Genomic DNA, 26,678 nt, shown 5'->3' on the forward strand with positions numbered 1-26,678 from the left:
AGTGACCGACCAATCCTACCTCTGGTAGTCGACCTAACCATGGTCATCAATTCATCAGTGGTCCTTTATTCATTCTTGTTAGGATCCTCCACGGGATTCTTCTCAGCAACAATCCCTTCTAGGACAACATCCTCAACCGCTACATCCTCAATATGAACATCATCCGGTCCCGCGTTAGGACACTCTATCGGATCCATAATCTGATCTCCAATAAGTAATAAAACATCATCGCGTTGTTGCTCCTCAACCTCAGGGTTTGGAGTCCCGCTACCATATACGATAACGAACTACACTTCTATCACGATATTTATAAGGGTTCCCATAAGGGTTTTAAGTGTCAGTACTACGTTAGGTAGCCCGACTATGAACTTGGCATGAGTTCTTATTATCTTAGTGAACTTATTATCTTAACGTCACATCATCTCTGAGGTTTATAACGCTTAGCTCTAATACCACTTCTGTAATACCCCCAGATCCGGGGTCAGGTGGTCGTCACGGTCTTTCTTTCCACAATATCACTTCACTTAATTAATAATAAATAACCCTATGCTGTGACCCCACACTAACACACACCACAACCCGTTATAGTCTCAGAGAAGAAATTGAAATAAGTACAAGTCCTTGAATCCACAATTAAAAGTTATTACAACCCAAAATGATTACTTGATAAATTTACAGTTAATTGCCATTATCTGCCACAAGTTATAATTATACATAATTTGATTCTCAAAAGTAGAATGCCTGATCTACCAATAGATCTACTTCTGCAGCTATAGCAGCTACAACATCAACGGAAAGACGCGGGACGCTTCCCACGCACTTGCGCTGGGTCTGCTGGAGTCTGGCCATCTTTCCTAACTGTTGTTGTGTGATGAAGAAATAAAGCAAGAGTGAGCCTTACAGCTCGCAAGATAATATGTAGTGATAACAATAATACAAGTATCTAAATGGATACTTACTAGAATCTTTTATCATGAGTAAGGTAATTACTTACTGGATATAAGTTTTAAAAGAAGATGAAGTCAACAATTACTTCACTATACTTATACCATTTTTAGAAATCTACTTGAACTACTGTTCAAAGTATAATAAGATTCACGAGGTCATCCCCTAGATGAGACCACAAATAAAACTTGAAAATATTTGATCTTTGAAATATTTTGAAAAGAAATAAAGTTACGAGATACTTCATTCAATGGATACATCAATAAAACTGTTTGACCCTGTCAATGCTTCGGCAACCACCCATTAGTAGCCTTTCGATCGAAATGCTACGGGTAGTGTTGCAGAATTATCCAAATGGATGATGAACTCATTACGGGAGTTTACCGCGCCAGGAAGACCACTTACGATGATCAGTTGTAGTAGTACAACCCCACCATTTTCTACATGTAGAGGAGAACTTGTCGGATTTACTTGTCAACCAAACACTGAACTCCTAAGGAATGGACCGCCTTAGCGGAACTTCCAAGCCATTTGGGCCAATATAATAATACGGCTGGGCCGGCGCTACTCGGCCACTTACGCCACTCCTAGTTCAGATGAAATCCATGACTCTGAAACGTAAAGGTCGTCCCCACTTTCCCCAAGTAGAAACTTGTTGATACGGCTCCACCAAGAAGTCGTATCTAGTTGGAAAGGAAAACTCACCGATAATTCCCAGGCGATGCCTGTTAATGGATTAACTTGTTCCAAAAATTTTACTTCCCGAGTGTTGGGTAAGTAATTAAAAACTCTTTTATCAAGACAACAACCTTGTTGCCAATATAAAATACACCACAGAGCCGGATCCCTCCGGTTTTGAGCGAGTATTTAAATCCCCTTTTTAAAAGGAAGATCTTAAATATAAAAATGAGTTTTGGGATCCGCTCTAACTTTTGAAAACCATTTTAAAGACTTGAAAACACTTTAAAGAGTGTTTGGAATAATGCTGATTTAATAAAGTAAATCAGTCTCAATATAAAGAAATATCTGAATATTATTATTTAAATAATATTCCCATAAAGAATAATCTTTATAAAAATAATTGAAGTAGAAGTTGTAAAACTTATACTTGAAATGATAGTAAATAATCAAAGATATACTTATACAAAAGTAATATCTTTATTTGAATATCAAAAGTAAGTTTGATTATCGAACATTATTCTTTAATAAATTAAAGAATATTATTAAATAATAAGCGGAGTCATAATACCTCGAATGAATATTATAAATAATATTCATTAAATAAAATAAAGGAGTCATACATCCTCAAATGAATATCCCAGTAATATTCAATAAATAATATAAAGGAGTCATAAGTCCTCGAATGAATATTCAAGATAATATTCATTAATAAAATAAAGTTATCGAATAAACCTTATTCGATTAATTGTTTTGAAAGCTATAACCATATATATATAAATAAATATATATATATAAAATCTACTCGGGATCCTCGACTCCCGGTTTTAGAAAATGTTTTCACTTTTGGTCCCTATACTAAGGGTATATGCAAATTACCGCTATTCTCTAGCATAGGTATTATCAACTGAACCAACAGATATATATGGCAAGAATACGAAACAGGCATGCATATGTACCATATCACATGCTACAATATATCGCAAGAATTTGCTAATATAACCATCATGCATCTACTACAAGATAATGCATATACAAGCGTATACATCACAACAACAGTATAACGGATAGAAAACTTGCCTGAACGACTGGGGGTGATAAAAGGCTCGGGACGAGTCTGGTAACCTATAAACAACAAGTAAGTTGGAATTAAACCAAAGTCACTTGTAAATCTATACTTTAACTAACTTAGACTCTAACGCTTGTTTTGTGCTTACTGATTCTCTTAAGTCACTCGAGTACCCTCGGCTCCACCATTTTTAATAAATTAACCATTATGAGTTTTAAGGCGATTCCTTCGCGAGTGTCTTACCAACTGCCTAACACTCTTACCATAATCGTTTCATACACTAATTAACCCTTTTTGTTCTTTAACCTATGTTTCAAAGTAAGGAGAGGGGAAAAGTTTCGTTCGCGAAACGCCGTTACTTAAAACGGTCGTTTCTCCTAAACCGTATATCAGAATCAAACGAACTACATATCAAAACGAAGCTCATAACATGAGCTATCTAAACATGGCAATGGTCAACATCTAGCAGGGGGTTCTCGGGTATTAATGTTATGAACAAAAGCAGTCTAAAGTAAATCGGACATTACGACGGCTATGTTTACGCGATTTCCCAATTTTAAACCATTCAAAACCAACACAATTCAACCTCAATCCATTCTTACAACCAAAGTCCATCCTTATCACATCATAACAGCCCCAATCAATTCAATATTAACATTTATACTTATGCTTAAGCTTGAATTTAACTATACTTAAGTTCTTTTAACCAAAACAACAAGATTCACCATTCCATTTCACTACCACTCTAACCCAAACTCTAAACCACAAGCATTAAGCTACTATATCACCATAACAATCAAAATCATCTTATTATACAAAGGAATCTAGGGTTTGGAGATGATATACCTTCTTTGAAATGGTGGGAGTAGCTAGGAAGCCTTAAGAAGCCTTGAGAAGTCTTAGGGATGCTTGGATCTTAAAGGAAAACAAGAAAAATTCAAGTTAAAAACTTTGAAATCACTATTCATTGTCTTCTTCATTGATTTATTGAAGAAGATTGAGAATGAATGGGGTGCTTAAACTCATAATATAGCCATATCCATGCATAAGGATGACTAGGGAATTATCTTACCAATTTAGGAATCTTGGATCTTGGATTTTGAAAATTTTTCCCTTTGAAATGCCAAAAAGCCGAGAGCAAGTTCTTGGTGAAGAGAAATAGATTTTTGTTTTGGTGAAAAATGATTTGTTTTGGCTTGGTTGATTTGGTTTTGTTTTTGTTTTAGTTAATTACCTTTTTAACCTTGATTTTGTGTGGTTAATATTCCACCACATTTCCTTCCTTCCCATGTCATGCTTATGTCATGCTATGATGTCATCTTTCCCTCCTTGCCCTCTTCTCATTGGTTGGGTGACATCATCCTCTCTAATCCCTTTGATTAACTTCCTAATTGTTTGCCTAATGACCGCTGATCTGTTATACGGTTCGCTAAACTTTCGTTTTCGTTTATCGTTTGAGGGATCATACCCGGGATCTTATTACTTAGGTTCCCTTAACCTTTCTCAATATATTATATTCCTTTTATGATCCTCTCTTATAATCCTTTAATTTAAATTCTTTTTATCCTGTTACCTTATACTCAATTCTTTCCGTATCTAATGGATTTCCGGGAAAAATCAAAGTGTTCGGAATTGGATTCTGACGATCTTTACATACACTTATATACCATATAGAGTACTAATAAAATCTCAGAATATCCATAACAGAACCCCTATATAGTGTGGCATGAAAAGTTTTCTCATTCAGCAAAACACTATTCATAAGGGTTTCAAAAATTTCCAAAAATTGGGGTTATTACAACAGATATGACCATCACTTTCTCTCTCAAAGGTACAGATTACTGTATTAATTGTGATGATATACAGTCTTGTTTCAAACTACCTGAGAACAATGCCATGACACCACACACTGATAATGATGTATCTAGCATGCTAGATTCCATAGGCTATTCTTTTGATTCTGCTAGTTTAGGGAGTATTAGAAGAAAAGGCCTTAGGAAAGAATGGAGTTTTCTTGGTGATGCCTTTATCAAGGTTTTCTCTGGAAAAATTAGTAATTTTGATGCAATAACTTCATCTCTAGTTAATATGCTCTATATGCTAGTTTCTGATTGGTATTTTAATTTTAGCAACTATGTCATGCTAGAACTAGGTACCAGGTTAGGTAACAAAGCTAATAGACCCCATAACATCTACTATGCTAGATTCTTTATGTTATTGGCTAACTATGTTTCTGAAGGATTGGTCATAACCAATGAGAGTAATAAACTCAAGTGTTGGGCACAAGAGAAAAGGGTTCTTGCAGACCTTTTGAGAATTAACCTCAACAATCAGGTGCCATTGGTATATTTGCCAATAATGAATGCACCTCAGGTAAGTGAGGAAACTACTTCTTCAACTCCTACTACTTCCAACCCCATTATTTCTTTGCCTTCAAGTGTGGCCATGGAATCTGTGTCTTTGTCCCAACAGATTCCTACCAAAGCCACCAAACCTAAAGTTTCAAGAACAAAGTCAAAGAAAGCCACCTCTGTTGTTTCTCAAAAGACAACAGTTGTAACAACTACCATAAACCCTGAGGGGAGTGAACAGGGTGTGAGTGGTGAGGGGAGGGGTGAACATCAAGAAACCCCCCAGGATAAGGTAGGAGAGGTGAGTGGTACCCCAGCTAGCCAAGCCACAGTTTCTCAAAAGACTGTGGTGGTTGAAAAGGATTCAAAATCATCCCTGGTTGCATCTCCCCAAAAGGGTACAGCTAATGAAAATAGTCCTCAACCAGGGACACATAACAAAAGAGGGAGGGACACTGAAGCCACACACTCACCTGTAAAAGCCTTTACAAGAAGAAAGAGGGTTAAAACCTTAGTTTTCACACAGGGTGCACACACTGCACATATACACCCACCTGTATCTATGCCTTCTCAAATTCAGCTTGAAGTGACTCCCACAAATGTGGAGTCACAACCCCATTCTCTCAAAATTGACACACATCAATCACCAAATTCTCCATCACCATCTCTGGATGTGGACATGATATTCACATCAATTCCTGATTCTCCCTCTTTACAACTCAGAGAGGAGCCCCACTCAAATACTGGTGATCATCATCTCTTAGATGATTTGGTGGATCATCAGCCAATTCTTTCAGGTTTGGTTGAAGAATCTGTGTCCCCTAAATTAACATCAATCCACACAGATCCAACAATCATGTCACTTTCAATTTCTACTTCTTTTCCTTCTTCAACGGATATTTCTCATCCGTTGATAAGTTGTTGTTCTTCGACGGATAAGCTTAACAGCAGTTATCCGTTGATGTCATCAGTTCCTACTTCAACGGATACTCCCTATCCGTTGATAGTCTCTACACAAATAACTGAATCAATTCCAAGTGTAGAAGACATGGTTACTGTACAATCACTTCTAAGATTGAGGGAAGGGAGTGAAAATTTGAGTGAGAGGCTGGGTTGCTCCCAGGCAAAAGGAGAGCTTGAGAGTCTAAATATGCATGCTATTTCTTCCAGCATGGCAAAAAAAGTGAGAGGAGTGCCACCTTAGTAGGTGAGGGTGAGGGTGTGAGGTGTGTGAGCCAGGGGGAGCCCCTGATGCAAGAATATAGAGAAATTGAGAGAAAAGCAGGTGCAGAAGGTATAAGGGTGGATCCGGCCATTGCTAATGAGTCAATGATTGTGGATGATGCTGACAAGGAAAGACAATTTCAGCAACATTACAAATATGTAATTGATAACATTTCCTTGAATGCTGACATATTTACTCATCCTGTGTCAGCCTATCAACTGTTGGCTGCTCAGGGCAATGTGGAGGCAGAACAGACTTTGAACCTAGTACACACTTCAGAATCTCTACAAAGGGATAAAGCTGCTGTCAATAGGATGCCTTCTCAAGCTGGTGAGCCATATGAAGAATTTGGAGTAAATTCTAATGATGATGACTCCGTCTCATTTGATGGAAACATGAACTTAGGGGGAGATGAAGGCCCTAGTTCAATTCCAGATTTCCCTGAATGGGTCTTGACTAAGGAATCTACACCAGGGCATTTCAATGTCTCCTTGGTCAAACAAGTTATGGCTATTCAAAAGGCCCTTCAGGAAACTTCAGGTGCTGGTACCAAGGCTATTCGTCAAGCCCACCTAGATTCTCTACATCTCATGAAACTACAGCAACTAAGACAAAATCTGAGTGTGGATGAACTCAAGAAGGATATAGCTGACTTGAAGTCCTACAATTCTGAGAAGCTGGATTCAGTCATGCCCTATGGTACCATGCAGGACTTGTTACTGAGATTGAGAAGAGAATCAGATGCTGAAAAGAGGCTGGCCAAGTTGGAAGACAGAGTTCAAGTCATTGAAAATTCTGTGGTCACCATTCTTCAAAATCAACAGTCTCAAACAAGTCTCCTTATGCAGCTGGCAAAAGCACAGGGTTTGACCCCTCTCCTTGATGATAATAAAAAGGAGGAGAATAAAAGGGAAGGGGAAGGAGAACTATCTACAAACATTCAAATATCCAAAGTGCTAGTTCCTGCCATCACTACTTCTCCAACACTTCAAATCAAAGGAAAGCTTGATGGAAATGATCTAATCCAGCTAGCAGCAGCTGAGACGCAGGTGAAAGAGCAAAGGAGGAGAATTGATGAAGGATGCAACAAGTGTTTGGATCTACAACAACAAAATCCTTATCTGTGAAACATAGCACAAAGGTTGAGCCAATCACTATGGAATACAAGCCATTAAGGAGGAATAAGGTTGGAGAAACTTCCTTCAAGAACTTCAAGCCTGTGGTACTCAAGCCCAACACTAGACTTGATAAGGACTCTACAAAGAATCCCCTTAACTTTGCTCAATTGAAAGAAGTGGACTTTCCTCTTCCAAAGCCTGATGAAGACAAAGTTTTGGGTGGCAGCATCATAAAGCATAAAGAGACCAATGATATAGTGGAAAGAATGAATATGGCTATCATTTATAGAGAGGGAAAGAGTATCTGTGTGGTGCAAGGACATCCAAAATTCTCAAAAGCCAAGAATGAAGAGACCAAAAGGCTGAAGGAAGAAGCTGAAAAGCTAAGGGCTGACAAAAGAGCACAAGCAAAGCTTGAAAATAGCTAAAGTCAAGTCAAATTGAAGAGAAGAAAGAAATTGAAGACAAGGGTGAAGATGAAGGTATGGGGAACATGTTTAGTGAGGATGTGGAAGAAAGAGGTGAGGAAAGAAAGGAATGGCAGAAAAGGAACAGAAGGAAGGCCAATGCAAAAAGGAAGATTGTAGATAACACTGAGGAAATCCAATCAAAATACAAACCACTACCTTCTATTCCTGAACCCATTATGCCTGATCCCTATATAAATATCCATGGTGAAACAATCATTCCTAAGGAGGAACCCATTGATTGGGACACCATCAAATTACCGACCTTCCTAACTACTTCTCCACCACCAAAGAAACAAAAAAGAAAAACCAAATCAACACCTCCCTTAACCTCAAGAAAATTCACTCAGAAACCTAAGCCTAAGCCACAAGCCTCAAAGGATGATTATGTTCATATTTGTGACATAAAGGAACAGACAGACATTGAACTCTACCTGGATGAGCTGGAGGAAGTAAGGGGAATAGATGCCTACAAACAGCTACCAGAAAGATTAGTGTTCAAGTACAAAGGAAATAGGGAAAGGACTTGGCCCCTTTACAGAATTCTGAATGAAGGCTATTCTACCTTGGTTAGAGTCTACTCAGCTATCAAAAGGGATTCTGGCTTTACCAGGACTGCCAAAACTGAGATTCTCAACAAGATTGCCAGCATAAAGAAAACTTGGTGGGAGCCCAATTCCTTTCCTAGAACATTACTCATCCCTGAGCATGGAATTACAATTCATAAATCACCTCATTGGCTGATGGAGTTCAGAGACAATAAAGGAGTCAGAAGATTTTTCATACTTGAAGACCAACTTAAAATTTCCAGTAATGAAACTCTCAAGGACATGCAATCCAAGTTGGACATCAGTGAAGAATTCTACAGACAACTCCAACTCCAAGTAGAGGAAAATGACAGGAGGCTAGGGAAGAAAACAAGGGATCAAAGGAAAAGAAAATAATCTGCTCAGCCTAAAAGAGCATCTTTTGAATCAATGTAATTCTTCAATTCTGTCTCAATACATACACTTTTGCAGCACTTCTGAATTTCTACTCGATTTCACTTCATATATTTGTTAAGTGTTTTATTATCATCAAGTTAAACCCAAATTTATGACTACAATTCTAGTAGACATAAATAGGGGGAGATTGTTAGGAATATGTGTATTAGTTTGATGATAAGTTAAACAAAACACTTAAGTAGGAATCCAGTGTTTGTAGCCTCAACGGATAAGACCATTCTGGCTATCCGTTGATGGAGTAGCTTTACTTAGAAATAAGTTTAGTATTATAGCACATTTCAGTTTCTGTATTCAAGTTATAATTCTTAGATGTTGTGGGAAATTATAAGTCATGTTGACTACTAGTGGATATGCAAATAGGAGGGCTAACTATAAATATTTCATGCCTTGTAATTTTGTATAAGTGAAGTAGTATCAACTGATAAGCTAAAAGCCTTCAACGGATGAGAAACAAAGCTTCAACGGATGTCTCTAAAGCTTCAACGGATAACATCCATCAACGGATGAGTGCATCAACGGATAAAGCTTCAACTGCCAATGCATCAACGGATAAAGCCATCAACGGATAAAAGCTTCAACGGATGCTAAGTTCAATAGCAGTTGACAGAGACAATTCATAAGCTGACAGAGGCACATGGGTTAACAGAGATAATTGGAATGTGGCTGCCTCTTGGAGGAATCAAGAAAATGCAGCATTTCCATTCTGATGCAAACAAGAAAGTATTCAAAGATTCACAGATCAACCTAGATTGCATTGGATAGAGAAATGAAGAAGAAACATGTGAAGAATCTTTTTAATTGTACTTTTGTCTTCACTTGTAAACTTGGTGATATATAAACCAAGTTGCAGCTAGTAATTAGAGTGTGAATTTTCCAGAACTGTTTAGAAAAACATTGAGAGAAAATCATCTAGTTTGTACTAGGATGCAGCTGTGATCAATTCTTTGAATCACAGATTTTCTGAAATAACACATCTTTGGTGGAACAACAAATCCACCAGAAAAGTTTTTAAGTCTTTTTTGTTCTTTACATTTGTGTTTGAATATATATCTGTCTGCACCAGCTCAAAGCAATTCACACACACTTGTTCATCAAGACACATAGCCTTTGAAACTGCTCAAAACTTGAAAAAGTTTTGAGATTTACATTCAACCCCCCTTCTGTAAATCTCATTGTTAGTTCCTTGAGAATAACAATATTATTCTAGTAAGGCATGCTAAATGGCATTTGAGGCATACTAAATGCAACATAATAAGGATTAGGTGTAAATGGCATATTAGCAAATTGTGCATTCATATTCTGTGCAGGCAAAACATTCATAGGAATTACAGACATGGCAGTCATGTTGGAAAAAGAAGAAGGTGCAGACATGGGAGTAGGCATAACAAGTTTCCAATTAAGAGACAAATGATTAACACTACCACACTTAACACAGATTTTTCTTGGAGCATATTTATCAGGTGTGTAGTGGTTATGTTTGTTAATCCCTAATTTCCCGTTTCTATTGTTTTTCCTTTTTGATTCTATTCTAACTTCAATCTTTTCTAATCTATCATTAAATTGCTTGATAGACAGACGCCCAACATTAACTCTCTTTTCTTTTCGCACTTTACTTGATTCTCCTGGAACAAAGTTTTTAGAAACTGATCCATATTTATCATTCAACTTAGCTAGCTTAGCTTTGCTAACTGGCTTACTGACATTCGACAGATGTGCCTCATTGTCTTTCGACAGATAATTCTTTTGATTATCCGACGGATAATTTTCATCATCCGTCGAGTCCACATCTATAGAGAGTCCTTCAACCAGATTGGAATCAAGATTCTCTTTGCACTTTTTCCAAGATACATCACGAAAGGATTCTATACCTTGAACTTTAGTAATTTGAGCATGAACATCTCTAGATGATTTCCATGCTTTAATTACTTCCCGTTCTCGCTCAAGCTGCTTCCTTAAAATTTCTCCTTTCTTTAAGGATTCTGTCAGTTCATCCTTAGCAACCTTGCATTCTAATTTCAATTTTTCGAACTCAATGAATTGAGTCTCTAGCACATTGTTCCTCTCACTTAAAAACACATTGTTCTCTTTAATTTTATTGTTTTCTTTAGTCAGAGGCTTAAGTGTAACAAGCAGGTGATATAATTCAGTAGACATGTCATTTATGGCATTATTACACTCAGCTTTAGATATATGTGCTAGGTTTGTTGTGATTACCTGATTACTTGATGAAATGGTTTCTATTTCATCTGATTTGGCCATTAGTGCAAGGTTGACATAGTTTGTTTCTTCATCTTCATCCAATACATTTGCAGCCCAGTCATTCTCCTGAGTTAAGAAATTCCTTTCCTTTTTCTTGAGCAACTCAAAATATTTCTGTTTATAATCAACAGGCTCAAACTTCTTTTTACCAGAATCAGGCTTTTTGCACTCACTGGCAAAATGCCCTGCTAAGCCACATTTAAAACACTTGAATTTTGACTTATCAACCATGTTTCTATTTGGCTTGACTGCTCCAAAATTAATCTTGAATTTGAGCTTAGAAAACCTCCTGGATAAGAATGCTAGATGTTCATCTATAACATCCATTTCATCTTGGCTCAACTGTTCTTCATTTTTAGCTACCAGCCCTTTACCCTTGCTTTCACAGACCTTTGATGTAGATTCAACAGCTTCCACCTTTATCTCTTTGTCCTTCTCTAACTAAGCAACTAGTGCAATGGATCCTCCCTTCTTTCTTCCATTCTCCATCTTTTTATCTTGCTCTATTTCAAGCTCATAGGTTTTCAGGATGCCATACAGTCTTTCCAAGGTGAACTCCTTGTAATCTTGTGAATTTCTTAATGAGGCTGTCATTGGCTTCCACTCCTTTGGGAGAGATCTAAGGAACTTGAGGTTAGAGTCTTTTGTTTGATAGACCTTTCCATGCAGTTTTAGAGCATTCAACAGTTTTTGAAACCTACTGAAAATATCAATGAGTGACTCACTTTCTTCACAGTGGAAGTGCTCATATTGCTGAATCAAGAGTTGCATCTTGTTCTCCCTTACTTGCTTAGTACCATCACAAATAATCTTTATTGTGTCCCAAACCTCTTTGGCTGTTTTACAGTTAATGATGTTATCAAACATATCATCATTAACACCATAAAACACTATATCCATGGCTTTTTTATCTTTCCTGATTTGCTTAATGTCTGGATCAGACCATTCATGCCTAGACTTTGGAAATGATGGTTCATTCCTTGTAGCAGCTCTCATAGGGACATGAGGACCACTTTCAATGCAGTCCACTTAAGCTTCATCTTGAGAAAGAAGATGTAGGTGCATCTTCACCTTCCAGTGGTGATAGTTGTCTTTGTTGAGAAATGGAATTTTTACTCCAACATCCTTTTTGTTCAACATGTTGATTGTTGTGATCTTTACACTCTTTGTACTTCAAGAGCTTTCTCTGATACCAATTATTATTCCCAAACAATACAACAAGAATTACAGAAGGGGGGTTGAATGTAATTCTGGCTTCTTTTTGAGATTTTAAAAATGTTCTAACTTAATATACATCACAGTGTTTGATTCACAATAATGCGGAATGGATGAATAATAGAAATCAAAATAGTAAGTAATAAATCATAAAGCTTTAAAACTTTCTGGTTGATTTGAATTTATACACCAGTTATATATATATATCAGATTGAGAACTCTGTGATGCTTTGAATAGCACACAGTTGCTTTACAAGTGAACAAACAAACTTACAGAGAAATTCTTAACAAATACAGGCTTATTTGTTTCTCTGGAAAAATAAGCTTACTCAGTTACTTGTTCTACTTGCTACTCTTGGTTTATATATCACCAAGTTACTTGATAATAAGACAAAACAATAAAACAAAATGAATCTAGTCTAATATCATGCTGCTACAATGCTCTATCCAGCATCTTTAAATATCTTCACATTTGCATGAAAATGGTAATGCTTCTTTGTTCTCAAAATCCTGCTTAACAGGCTGCCACATTCCTTTTGCAAACACCCGACGCATGTGACTGTGTTATCACTATCAACAACTATTTTGAATATGATCATCCGTCGGGACTTAGTTGGTCATCCGTCAGGAGCCTTGGTAATCATCCTTCGGGAGCCTTTGTAGATTATCCGTTGGGAGTCTTTCTACTACTTGACTCTATTTCACTTGTACAGGATTACAAGACATCTTATATTTACAATTAGCCAACCTATTCTGTACATCAATCTAGCAGTCATCATGACTTACAAAAACCTACAACATCAACTCAACTAAACATGTTATTTGTAGAAATGTGCTACAATACTTATTATTACATAAGCTACACTTTCGATGGATGTTCAGTTATCATCCGTCGGGACTATAAAGATCATCCGTCAAGACTATAATAAAACATCCGTCGAGAGCTATAAAATTCACTAAGTTAAATCTACCAAGGTATTCTGTTTAACTTATCATCAAGTTCACAACATATTCCTAACATTCTTCTTATGAGCGTCGCGAAGTTATAAGATAGCGTGTTAATCTCTATTGAAGTGAAAGTGAATATAGGGGTTTAGAACTTGCCATGCTCGTATAGGTTCATGTATTTGATATGCATGATTCGTAGGTAATTTTAACCATCTTACTTGTCCTATGTAATCACGATAGATAACTTGCACATTAAACCTTTATGTTGTCAAATTTTATAGACATATAGGGTCTCAATATAATTGGTGTCTATTCAGCTCTATCTTTTTTGTGGATGTCTGGTAGTAGGGTATTCGTGCAACGAAAGTTAGCGTTTACTAGTTTCATGTTTTCTAGATTAGTTATCATCATCATTGCATGCTAAGGTTAAGAACAATGACTTTGAATGAAGTAGTAATGAAGTTAGAATATCATGTTTGTCTATAGTAAATCACCCTTTAATCTCCTAGTTAATTTTATGTTATTTAATTCTTAGTCATAAACAATCTCAACTTGTTATTCGTCTTAGCATTGAATAATAACCATACCATCGTTACATTATATTAATTGAAATTAACCTAAACCAGTCTCTGTGGGAACGAACTAGAAATAATTCTATATTACTTGCGAACGCGTATACTTGCGTGAATATTAGCGCGTGTTTTCCTCCTAACACCAGGATGTTACTCCTACTGAAGAGGAGCCTATTCTCCCTCTCCCTACTACTACTGATAGGGGGAACGATGATGATTTGTTTAAGGATTTAGACTAGTTTCCTTTTTTATTAGCCCATCGTGGCCTTCTTTATATTAAATCGTATTCTAACCTAGTTACCCTTCGGGGTTTTATTTATGTTATTTCCTTTGCTTCATATGTTTTTTGATTGATTAGAAATCTGAACTACGCAGTTCTAAGAGTCATGCATTGAATAAGACATAAAATAATCTAAACCACACAGTTCTAAGAGTCATGCATTGAATAAGACTGAAAATGATCTGAACCACACAGTTCTAAGAGTCATGCATTGAATAAGACTGAAAATTATCTGAACCACACAGTTCTAATAGTCATGCATTGAATAATGGAAACAAGACTGGAAAACAGATGGATACGATAGACTTGCAAATGCTGCTCATGGCATTCCTATCCTAGAAGAATTCCTGAATTTCTCTTTCTTTTGTTATTCATTACTCTGTTTATCAAAGCACAAATTTTGCTAAGTAAACAAAGCATTATCATAACTTGGTTCTTCAAAGTCTGAAATAATTTCAACTTAAGAATATATAGTCTGGTTTCCCAAAACCTTATATAAAATGGGTTCAACCCTTGATAATCATGAACTAGAATGTAAATCCTACTAAAACTGAGATATAAAATCCTTAGCAATCAAAACTGCAAGGTGCTTTTGAACCTTGTTACCACAATAGTAAGTATAAGCTATAGGTAGTAAAATTTCAGGTTTTGAGCATGCCAAGTCCGAGGTACTTCTTCCCCATCCATGGTCTCCAATTTGTAAGATCCTCTTCCTTGAACACTCTTAACCTTGTATGGCCCTTCCCAATTTGGGGCGAGCTTTCCTTTCCGCCCTAGTCCAGAAGCTTCCACCTTTCTTAGGACCAAATCTCCGGCTTGAAGAATCTCTCTTTCACCCTCAGGTTGTAATAAAAAGAGGCTTTGTTATGATATTCCACAATCTTTGCGTGTGCCGCTTCTCATACTTCATCTATTAAATCCAAGGCTAATCTTTGCCCCTCCTCATTTTCCTCAGCATTGAAAGCTTGGATTTTGGGAGATGAGTGTGATATTTCTACAGGAACAACTGCCTCTACCCCATATGCTAACATGAAGGGAGTTGCTCCGGTAGTGACTCTATAAGTAGTCCTGTAAGCCCAAAGTATTGGGAGTATTTCATCCACTCAATTATTCCTGGATTTTTCAATCCTCTTCTTCAACCCATCTAGAATTATATGATTTGCCACTTCCACTTGCCCATTGTCTTGTGGATGAGCTACGGAGTTAAACCGTAACTCGATCTCGTTCTCCTCGCAATACTTCCTAAACTCTTCATTGTTGAACTGTGTTCCATTATCGGTGACCAGGATACGGGGGATTCCTTATCTGCACATGATGTTTTCCCACAGGAATTGTGCAACTTGCTTGGTTGTGATCTTGGCTAAAGGTTTAGCTTCAATCCACTTAGTAAAATAATCTATAGCTACAATCAGGAACTTCCTTTGTGCAGTGGCCATTGGAAAAGGCCCAAGTATATCCATTCCCCACATGGCAAATAAAATGGGTGAATTGATGGAAGTCAGCATCTCAGGGGTTGTCAAACAACCGGTGCATGTTTCTGACAACGATCATAATTCTTCACATATTCTTTGGCATCGGCCATTATTTCTGGCCAATAAAAGCCTAAATGAGTTATTTTGTGTGCCAAGGCTCTGCCCCTCAAGTATTGCCCGCAAATACCTTCGTGTACATCTTTGAGAGCAAAATGCACCTCATCAGGCCAGAGACATATTAAGTAATGAACCACATAAGATCTTTTATACAAAATCCCATCGATCAAGGAATATCTCAGTGCTCGCACAACCAATTTTCGTGCTTCAATCACATTATTCGGGAGCCATCCAGTTTGAATATGGGCTTTAATGGGATCTATCCATGATGTCCCCAACTCTATAGAGGCAACAAGCTTAACATCAATGCTTCGTGTTTTCAAAATACGGAAGTACACACATCCTGAACTTTTTTCTATCTCTGATGAGGAGAACTTAGATAATGCATCTTCCTTAGCATTTTCCTCTCTTGGAATGTGCTCAACATGGCATTCATCGAACTGAGTCATCACGGCCCTCACTAGGCGAACATACTTGGACATTGTTTCATCTCTTGCCTTAAACTCTCCCTTGACTTGGGATATGACAAGCTTCGAATCTCCACAGACCTTCAAGTTCTTGACCCTCAATGTCCCTTCTAGGCTGAGGCCAGCTATCAGAGCTTCATACTCAGCTCCATTATTAGTGGTTGGGAAGTCTAGCTTTATAGCATATTCAATCAAGAATCCATTTGGCTTTGTAAAACAAGCCCTGCTCTACTCGAATTTGTTTTTGATGTTCCATCAAAATAGAGAATCCAGTATTCCTTCTATTTAATGCCCTCTTCTTTGTCTCCTTTATTACCTTCCATGTCTTGAAGTATAGTATCTTCCTGCCCCTCGACTTCTTGGTTGTGTATGGTACATTCAACCACAAAGTCATCCAAGGCCTGGGCTTTTATCGCCGTTCACGGCTTATACTTTATGTTGAATTCTCCCAGGTCAATGGCCCATTTAATCAACCTCCCACTGGCTTTAGGACTGTGGATAATGTTTCTCAAAGGCTGATTCGTTAGCACCTCAATTTTATGAGCTTAGAAATAAGGACGCAACTTCCTCGAGGCCATCACAAGGGCTAAAACAAACTTTTCAATAATCGAATAATTCAACTCAGCTCCATGCAAAATCTTACTAATATAATATATGGGTTTCCGGACTCTAAGTTCCTCCTTAACCAACACAGGGCTCAATGCATTTTCTGAAATGGCCAAATATAAGTACAAAGTATCGTTCAGGTCTGGTTTGGCCAACAAGGGGGCTTGGACCATGTATATCTTCAACCCTTCGAACGCTTCTTGACTTTCCTCAGTCTATATGAAATCTTTATTTTCTTTAGGGATTTGAAGAAAGGCAGGCACTTCTCTCCAGATTTGGAGATAAATCTTCATAAGGCAGCAACCCTGCCGGTGAGCTTTTGAATATCGTTGATAGTCTTTGGAGGTTCCATGTCCAAAATGGCCTTTATCTTATCAGGATTTGACTCGATTCTTCTCTTGGAGACCATTAATCCCAAGAACTTTCCTGATCATACTCCGAAAGCACATTTTGTAGGATTTAACATCATTTTGTGGTATCTCAAGACCTCAAAGTTTCCCTCAAATGGTTTATGTGGTCAGTCTTCACAAGACTCTTGACTAACATGTCATCTACATATACTTCCATTATTTTCCCTATAAGAGCTTTAAAAATTTTATTCACCAACCTTTGATAAGTAGCTCCTACATTCTTGAGACCAAACGCCATAACAAGATAACAAAAAACACCAAAGTCAATGATGAATGATACCTTTGGGATGTCATCCTTAAGCATCTTGATCTAATTATATCCACTGAATCCATCCATAAAACTCAGCATCTCATAACCAACAGTCGTATCTACCAATGTATCTATCTTTGGCAACGAGAAATAATCCTTTGGGCATGCATCATCCAAATCAGTGAAATCCACACACATTCTCCATTTTTGATTAGCCTTCTTTACCATCACAGGGTTTGCTAGCCATTCGTAAATTGTATCTCTTCAATGAAACCAGCCTCTAAGAGCTTCTCTACCTCTTTCTTGATTGACTCCTGCCTTTCAGGGGCAAAACTCCTTTTCTTTTATTTTACGGTCTTTCGATTCGGGTCTACATTCAATTTGTGAGTGATCAGTTCCGGGTCTATGCCAGGGATATTAGCTGCTGTCCATGCAAATACATCACTATTTTATTGTAAAAATCTCACCAACTCCCTCTAAGGGGCTCCTCTAGTGATGCTCCAATGAAAGTTACTTTCTCAGGATCCTTGGGATCCAAAGGAATCAAAATCAAGTCTTTTGCTGGCTTTCCTTTATTCTCGTCGTTCTCGTGAATATCCAGATCTTCAATAGGAAAAACCTGCCCCCCAACTCCATCAGCCCTAAGAGAGGCTACATAACAACTCCTTGCCATCTTTTGATCTCCTCTCTCTTCTCCAATCCCGTTCCAGGTGGGAAATTTCATCACTGAACGGTAAGAATAGGGGACTGGCTTGAAAGCATGTATTCCCGTTCTTCCCATAATTGCATTATAAGTTGATCCAGCCTTTACCACTACAAAGTCCAACATCTATGTTGCTTGTCTTGGTTCATGACCTATAGTCAGAGGCAACTTAATTATCCCTTCTACGGGGCACTCGACTCCAGCGAAACCATATATTGGCATATCAGTTGGGGTTAATTGAAAATCATTGTAACCCATCCTTATAAAAGTATCATGGAGTAAGATGTCCACCGAAGCTCCATTGTCTACGAGGACTCTCTCTACCGGGTTATTCCCTATTATCCGTGTTATGACCAGAGAATCGTCATGAGGAAATTTGACACCCTCTAAATCAAAATCATCGAATGTCATTGTTACTCCTATCCTAGCCCTCTTCGGGGCTTCTCCGATGATATGCATAACTTCTCTAGTATATGCTTTCCTCAAATTTTTAGATGAACCAGCAATAGTCGGTCCTCCAAAGATCGTATTTATCACTGGCCTTTGGGGTCATGGTCCTCCACAGATTGTGTTTATCATCGGTCCCCTGGGTTGGGGATTTCGCCCCTGATCATCCTAATCTCTTTTGCGATCATCGAAGTTCCTTCTTCCATTATTATTCCTATCTTCTCCATCTCTAGTATACTTTCTCAACCTTCCTTTTCGAATAAGGAACTTATTTTCATCCTTCAGTTGTCTACACTCATCGGTGTCATGACCAACATCCTTGTGATATCTACAATATCTGCTCTTATCTAGTTTAGTAGGATCAGCCTTCAGGGGCTTAGGCCAACGAACATCCCTATCTCTTTCGATTTCCATTAAGATCTGACTTCTAGGAGAATTCAGTTTAGCATATTCGGTGAATTTTTGTCCAGGTCCTCCCTTCTTCGGGGTAAAATCAGCGTTTTGCTCAGTTATAAGATACTTGTCCTTGACATTATATTCTAGATCAGTCTCTCGCTTCTTGCCACCAGCGGGCTCGTTATTCACCACCGTCTTCCTCATGCTTTCCTCGACTTTGATATACTTCCCAGCCCTATCTTAGAGCTGTAACATGCTTTCAGGGGGCACTTGGCTAATGACATCTTGAAAAACTCGTCTCTAGTTCCTTGTTGTAACGCTATCATAGCTACCTTATCATCAAGGTTTGGGACCTTCAAAGCTTCTTTGGTGAAACGGTTCAGATAGTCTCTCAAGGACTCCTTTGCTCCCTGTACAATGCTCATGAGGGATGCTGAACTATTCTCATTCACTCTCCCACTAATGAATTTATTGATTAAAGCTTGACTTAAATCTCTGAAGGACCCAATAGAATTCGAAGGCAAACGGCTGTACCATCTTTGAGCCATTCTCGACAGGGTTTGAGGGAAGGCCTAACACTTAATTGCGTCGTTCACGGGCTGCAACAACAGTGCATTAGAGAATGTCCTCACATGATTAGCGGGATCCCCAGTACCATCATAAGCTTTGATGTTGGGCATCTTAAACTTCCTCGAGATGTGGGTATTCATTATCCCTTCAGTGAACAGTGGAGTTGGATCATCAGGATCTCCTAGGGGCAGAAGATCACTTGTATCAACCCTTGGGGCAACATCCCTTCTTTGTGTTGGACCATCCAAGTCTATGATTGGAGGACGATTTCTCCTCCTCGGAGGTAGTGGGAGTCTGGGGGTAAGGTGCGCCTCTAGATCGCGCTTTAGCCTTTTGATCTCAGCTTCGTGGGCCTTCATCCTCTCTTGTACTTCTTGGGGATTCAATTCCTGTGTGGTTCTAGGGCATTGGTTAGCATCAGGCATTGGTTCCTTACCAGCACGCCTCCTCCTTGGAGCCACATCATCATCCGAAGATTCGGAGTCTCTTTTAGTGTAAGGTCCAGAGAACTCTTGGTCCTCCGGAATAGGAGCCAGGCCGCGTATATAGGGGGTCTTTTCCCTTGTGCTTCACTCCAATTAACATGTCCACTTCCTCCAACCTTGGGGTATAGGGGAATCCCATAAGGGGGTTAGTGGTCACAATTGTTGAATATTCATACCCAACGAGTTGAGGATTTACAACTACATGTACCTGCTGAAACTGGGAATTCATCTCTTGAGGAGCCGGGGAATTCGTCCCTTGTGGCTGAGGCTTAGTTTCCCCTATCGGGGTTCCCCCTTGGATGTAGGCGTAGGTTAAGTGTGAGGGTATCTCCACCATCGATGAAATCATTTGGGTCGTCCCAGCTGGTGTTCCTTTGGGGGCGCTGTTCTCGCTCCGTGTTCTCACAATGGTTGTTGTTATGCTTTCCCTCAGACGACGCCAAATTTTATGGATAAAAACTAGATTATATTTATTATGATATTTATTGCTAGGGTTCGAGAGCTCAAAGCCTTTAGTGGCTGCTCTTGTGTTTTGTAGCTTAAATTTTCCTTCACAAGATGCTTACGTATCTCTGTGAATTTAGAGAATCAAGCCAAAAAACGTATTTCTGATTGATGGGTTAAGACCATTTATATAGATGTTGGATGTCCTTGAATTGGACAAGGGCTAGGAGACTTGTTAAATAAGTCTCAGATTTTGGATAGACTTTGAAGTCAGAGAATAAAGGAATCAAGATTGGACTCATTTAATGAGCTATTAATCGTCCCTATTTATTAATTACAAAATTAATAAATAATCAGGGCTTCGGGCCTCGTTAATTGGGCCTCGTTATTGGACTGTATCAGGTCCAATTAATTCAACATTAATAATATTTCTAGGATAATTTTAGGCCCATATCAGGAATATTAATATCTTATTTGATCCCCCTCCTCATATTTTTCAAAGTAATTTTCTCTCATATCTCAAATATATTATTTATCGGAGAAAATACTTTTAAATACTTAAAAATATTTCCAACCCTCTCAAAATATTTTTTATTTAAGAAAATATATTTTAAGTATTTATTATAGCTCAAACTGAGCCAACAAAGTATATCTGGTTTCATAAAAGATCGTTCATATTTTATTTGGAACTGAACCATGATTTAATCATTTTAAATCCAAGTAAAATACTTCCACTTGCTAGAGAATCTTGAAACTTAAGATTTATCACTTAAATGGTATTTTCTATGCATGGTTAAATTTTTTTAATTTTTTTAGAAATTTTATTCGGGCGTGATTTTCGGGGTGTTGACCAAGACTTTGACCGAGCGTTTGACCAAGCTACCTTTGACCAAAGTTGACCAAAACTTGCAGATCATCATTTTATGATATTTAGATAATTATCATATTTTTAGTTTTATTTATTAAAGGGTTTTCAAAGTTATTATATTTATTGGTGTTAATTACTTAATTAATTAAGTAATTAATGATTAATTGAAAAAGATAAAATCCATTATTATATAATTAATAGTTGCTGGGATTTTTTCTCCAAAACTTTTTTTTCCTATATGCAAGTTGCAAACAAACACAACTAAACTCCACTTCATCAATCCACGCCACTCTCTTCATATACCATTCATTTTAACTTAATCTCAACCACTTCCTTCACCTAACTCCTTCTATAAATAAACACCCACCCCAACCATTTTTTACACAAGCTAAGAGCTAATTAATTTTTGGAAATTTTCAAGAAGTATTCTCTCTACACACTCTCTAAAATTCAAACCCAAATACTTCATCTCAAAAACCTTCTCTCTTACAAATATATATCATATATACAAGGTTTTTGATCTTCAAGCTTAGTTCCACCAACCAAGCTCTATCATCCCAAACAAAGCTCATCCAGACCACTTTCTTGACTCCCAAAGGGCTGTCCAAGTTCGACCAACAAACCAAAATCCGGCCGAACCTCCGACGAATTTTTTCGGAGAACTTTTCCATTCATCTCTTAAAAGTGGTAAACATCTTAGCTTTTGTCCGAGTCTTAACCGACCACACTTAATATTCATATAAGAAGCTTAGTTCCACCTTCTTTTCATCTCTACAAGCTCGTATGTTGAATAACTTTAAGAAAAACAAATCCATACAAGGATTGTTTTCAACAAATTATACACTTCTAGCACAAACTGATAATTTCATACAACGCTTGGTTTATATTCCTAACTAGCACCTTTAGTGTTTCGTGGGAACTAAATTACAAAGCTATCATTTTATTCTTTAAACTTAAACGCACTTATTTTGGCCATATATTGATATATTTTGTTATAATTGTTTAACAAGACTTAAGCGACTTCCCATACTAACACCTTTAGTGTTCCGTGGGAAAAACCTAAGGCTTTTATTATATATATCTATATATACATATTTAATATATTTAGTCAAAAGATTCTAAGTGAATTCCTTTACTAGCACCTCTAGTGTTTCGTGGGAAGATCTTAAAGCTTTTAAGTAAATATAAGTATATATATAATTGTATAAGAATTAAGCGACTTCCTTTACTAGCATCTTCAGTTTTTCGTGGGAAAACTTAAAGTTTATATTGTATTATATATTTACACATATAAATTGTGCTAATATAATTTAAACTATGCTCTTATATTTTGTGATATATTTTGTTTGAATTACGCACATTTTATTCTCTCGGCCAAATATTTTATAAGTGCAAATAGTTAAAGAATAAGTGTAACGTTCTCGATTTATAAAAGTCTACACACGACAATATTAAATGAGAAATTATTTTATCAAAGATGCGAAAGATATAACGCTTCACCAAGGACTTGATATATTTATTACTTCGGAAATAAGATATATTATTCAAAACGAAGTAATACCAAGTATACTCCAATATTCATTTAATCTAAAGAAAAGTATACATTAACATTCTTTTAAGAATATTTGTACGTCATCCGGTCTAGTTAAATATATTAGTAGTCCAAACTCTCTTTATCTATAACGGGTATAGTTTCGTAGATATTGTCTTCTTCGTTTCGCAGTGAGGTGAAGTATAGTGAGATGATTCTCATTCTAAGACCCAAGTCCTAGACGTACTAACGGGGAGTTAGTAGTCTTCACACCGTGAGGAAGAGGAAAGACCCAAGACCAACTACTAAGATCAAAGACTGACAAAAGCTTAGAAGGACAAAGACTACACCAAGGGTTCTACATCAACTTTGAATAAATAACGGGGTATTATTGTCTAAGATAGGTTGTGTAGGTTTGCACATTTATTTTGAGGTGGTAACCCAGAGTTACGCACCAAGACAGATATTTGTAGGGTTGTAAAGGCTTCTCTACCTACGTAAGGAGCAAGGTTATATTAAGGGAAAAACTCGGGTCCTAGAGAGGATCTCAGCGACTGGACGTAGGGGTGAGTGAATCTATTAGAGGTTGCGCCGTCGCGAACCAGGATAAATCTCTCGTGTAGTATTTTCTTCCTTGTCTTTTACTTTCCCATCTATAATCTGCATCGGTAAAATATTTAAAATGGGATATATAATCTTAAAAACGCTATAATAATTTTTAAATTGGTAATTAAGCTATTCAACCCCCTTCTAGCTTAAAATAACCCTTTTACGGGACCCAACAGTATATAAAGGGCACACTGGACTATGGGTTGGTGTATTCAAGTGCGAGTGGGAATAACATGTTAACAGGATACTCGGACAGTGATCTGGCTGGGATATTGATGACATGAGGAGTATGGGTGGAATGGTATTCTACCTAAACGAGAGTTTGATAACATGGGTATCACATAAGCAAGAATATGTGGCCTTATCATCATGTGAGGCTGAGTTCATGCTCATAACTGCTGCTGCATGTCAAGGGATCTAGATACGTAAATTGCTAAGTCAAATAACAGGTACACAAGTTGGTCCAGTGGTAATATATATTGATAACAGGTCTGTTATTGATCTAGCTAAGAACCTAGTATTCAATGGGAGGAGTAAACACATTGACATTCGCTATCACTTTATACGTTAATGTATAGAACGTGGAGAAGTCAATATTAAACATGTCCGCACAGACTTGCAGCGTGCTGACGTCTTAACAAAAGCATTGTCCATAGTGAAGTTTGAGCTTATGCAAAGGCTTCTGGGAGTAAAAGAACTGTGTAAACAAGTTTAGATTACAGGGGAGTATGTTGGAATTTTAATTTAATCTATACTTATTTGTTACTTTGAATTTGAATTACTAGTCGTTTGGTTTGTATGCATTACAGGCGTAGTTATAGCTTCATGAATAAGTCAACTGTTAGTTTAAATTATTTTTAGGATCATGGAGAAATAGGTGGAGTAGTAGAGTCTGATCAAGATTTTAGTATTTAGTGGTTACTGTTTTATCGTACCACTTCTGTTGATTAGCATATTTATATTTTATACTGCATATTTTTAAAAGGGTTAAATATCAAGTAGGTCACTCATTGGGGCCAAATGTTTCAAGTAGGTCACTGACTGCAAATCTGACTCGATGTAATCACCGATTAACTCTAATTGTGCATTCCGTCAGAGTCAACAGAAATTAGTAACGGTCAACTGTGTGACATGGATATGCAGCCACTGAGTGGATGACCTGGTGCTTACGTGGTTGTGCAACGGCTCTAATATTATGGGTCTATATATACAGACTAAAATCAGACCTTAGAGAACTAGGGTTCTTAACTAAAAATTATTGAATCTTTCCAATCCCATTTTATTCATCTAATTCGTTCTAGGACAAACTTCAATTCAACCTTAAGTTCAAAAGGCCTATGGCGTCAAGCTCCGCAAGGTCGTCCCAAGTTTCGACGAATGAACAACTTTGTTATTGCGGAAAAAGGGCCAAGATGTATACATCTTGGTCACTCAACAATCCCGGGAGAAGATTCTACACATGTTGTCAACCCCAAGTAAGCCTTTTTATTGAAATATTTCTGCAATTAAGTTAGGTTTTTGGAACTTTATAATTTTTTAAAAATTGCAGGGTAGATGCAATTATTTTCGATGGTACGATCCTCAAACTTTAGGCAGACACGGTGATATTATCACCCACTTGAATAACAGAAGAATTTTTTAAGATGAAAAAATGGCACTTCTTGAAGAACAGATAGCAATGCTTAAGGAGAAACTTGCAAGTAGTGAAGAAAAGAAGAGAGCTTTGGAGAAGAAAAATGGTTATTATCGGAAGATCTACTTCATTGTGATAGTTCTGTTAGTGATTTTAGCGAAGTTGATGTAGTGTATCTGTGTTATTGTTAGTGGGTTAGGAAATTTGATGTAATGTATCTTGTTTTAACTAAATTATGTTCTCACTGCTTGTTTTTGAAGATATGTTGTATATTAATGTTTTCACAATTATGTTAGTGTTTGTGATTGTGATATTTCTGCTAGTGTTATTGATCATAAGAAAAAGCTATTGGCATAAATAATAGAAAGATAATTTCATAAACACAATAGAAATAGTCATTACATTGATCATAGTTGAACATTATAACTACTTATCAAGTTACCAAAGGTTCATCAAATTCTTCCCAAAATACATAGCCAAAAGATTATCAAGTTCATCCAATTAACACCTAGTTAGGTGTTAATTATACCAACTGGAGTCTAGGTTAACTGATAATGCATAAATGAAAGCAAACTAAATTAGTCATCATCTAGGTTAACTGGAGTCTCTGCTGTATTCTTGAACTTGGTTTTCCACTGTAGTCTGGTGCTCCTCCTAACTGCTGGTGGACCTTCTTCTTCATACTCATCTTCACTCTCAGGCTCAACATCAATTTTCTCTTCCTCTGCATCTGCAACTTGGTCCTTAGCGGTGCTTGACTGTGATTTCTGGATTGGTGGAGTGTCTGCGGATGGAGTCCCAGTAGGTACATGATTGGCCTTAGTCAAACCAGGTGTTGGCATGAAAAGTTTGCCAAAACCTAGGCCAATTAGCTTTTCTTTGAAGTTGGGAATTGGTTCTACATTCATCCAATGTGGCTTATATCCCACTTCATCATTCTCATTCTCAAAATACAAACTTTTATTACCAGAAAGAAATTTTGTCTTCTCCTTTTCATTATTTGCACCAGACTGCTCACACTCAGCTCCAAATTTGTCAATTTTTTTCTTGTTCAATTTTTGCATCCAAAAAGGTCTTTCTTTTCTCTTGCTGTGGAACAGTTTCTCCTTCCCCTTCTTACTTGCATCTACATCAACAACTGCAGATTGTTGAGTTCCAACTTGGCTATCTGGTTCTCTAGTCACAATACCTGGCATGCTCTTCCTTCTGACAGGTAACTTGGTACTTTTCTCCTTTCCAGCTTTGTCATCCTTCTCAGTTATCACACTTCCCCCTGCTCATGAACAGCTTCAATTTTAGTTTACACTTGCAACTCAGGACACTTGGGTTTTTTATGCCCAGTCTGCCTACAGTGAGAGCAATGCATCTTTTTACCAGATGTCATTTTTTGGAGCCCTTGTACAGCATCTTTGGACTTGCTCCTGTTGAAACTAGCATCTTCCCATGCCTCCCTTCTTCTGAGTTTTTTAGGCCTGCCTCTTAATTTCTTTGGCATGTCAGGTGGTAGCATAGGAGCCTTATATGTTACTTCCCATAAAT

The sequence above is a fragment of the Apium graveolens genome, chromosome 4, assembly GCF_009905375.1.
Source record: "Apium graveolens cultivar Ventura chromosome 4, ASM990537v1, whole genome shotgun sequence".
Classification (NCBI taxonomy): domain Eukaryota; kingdom Viridiplantae; phylum Streptophyta; class Magnoliopsida; order Apiales; family Apiaceae; genus Apium; species Apium graveolens.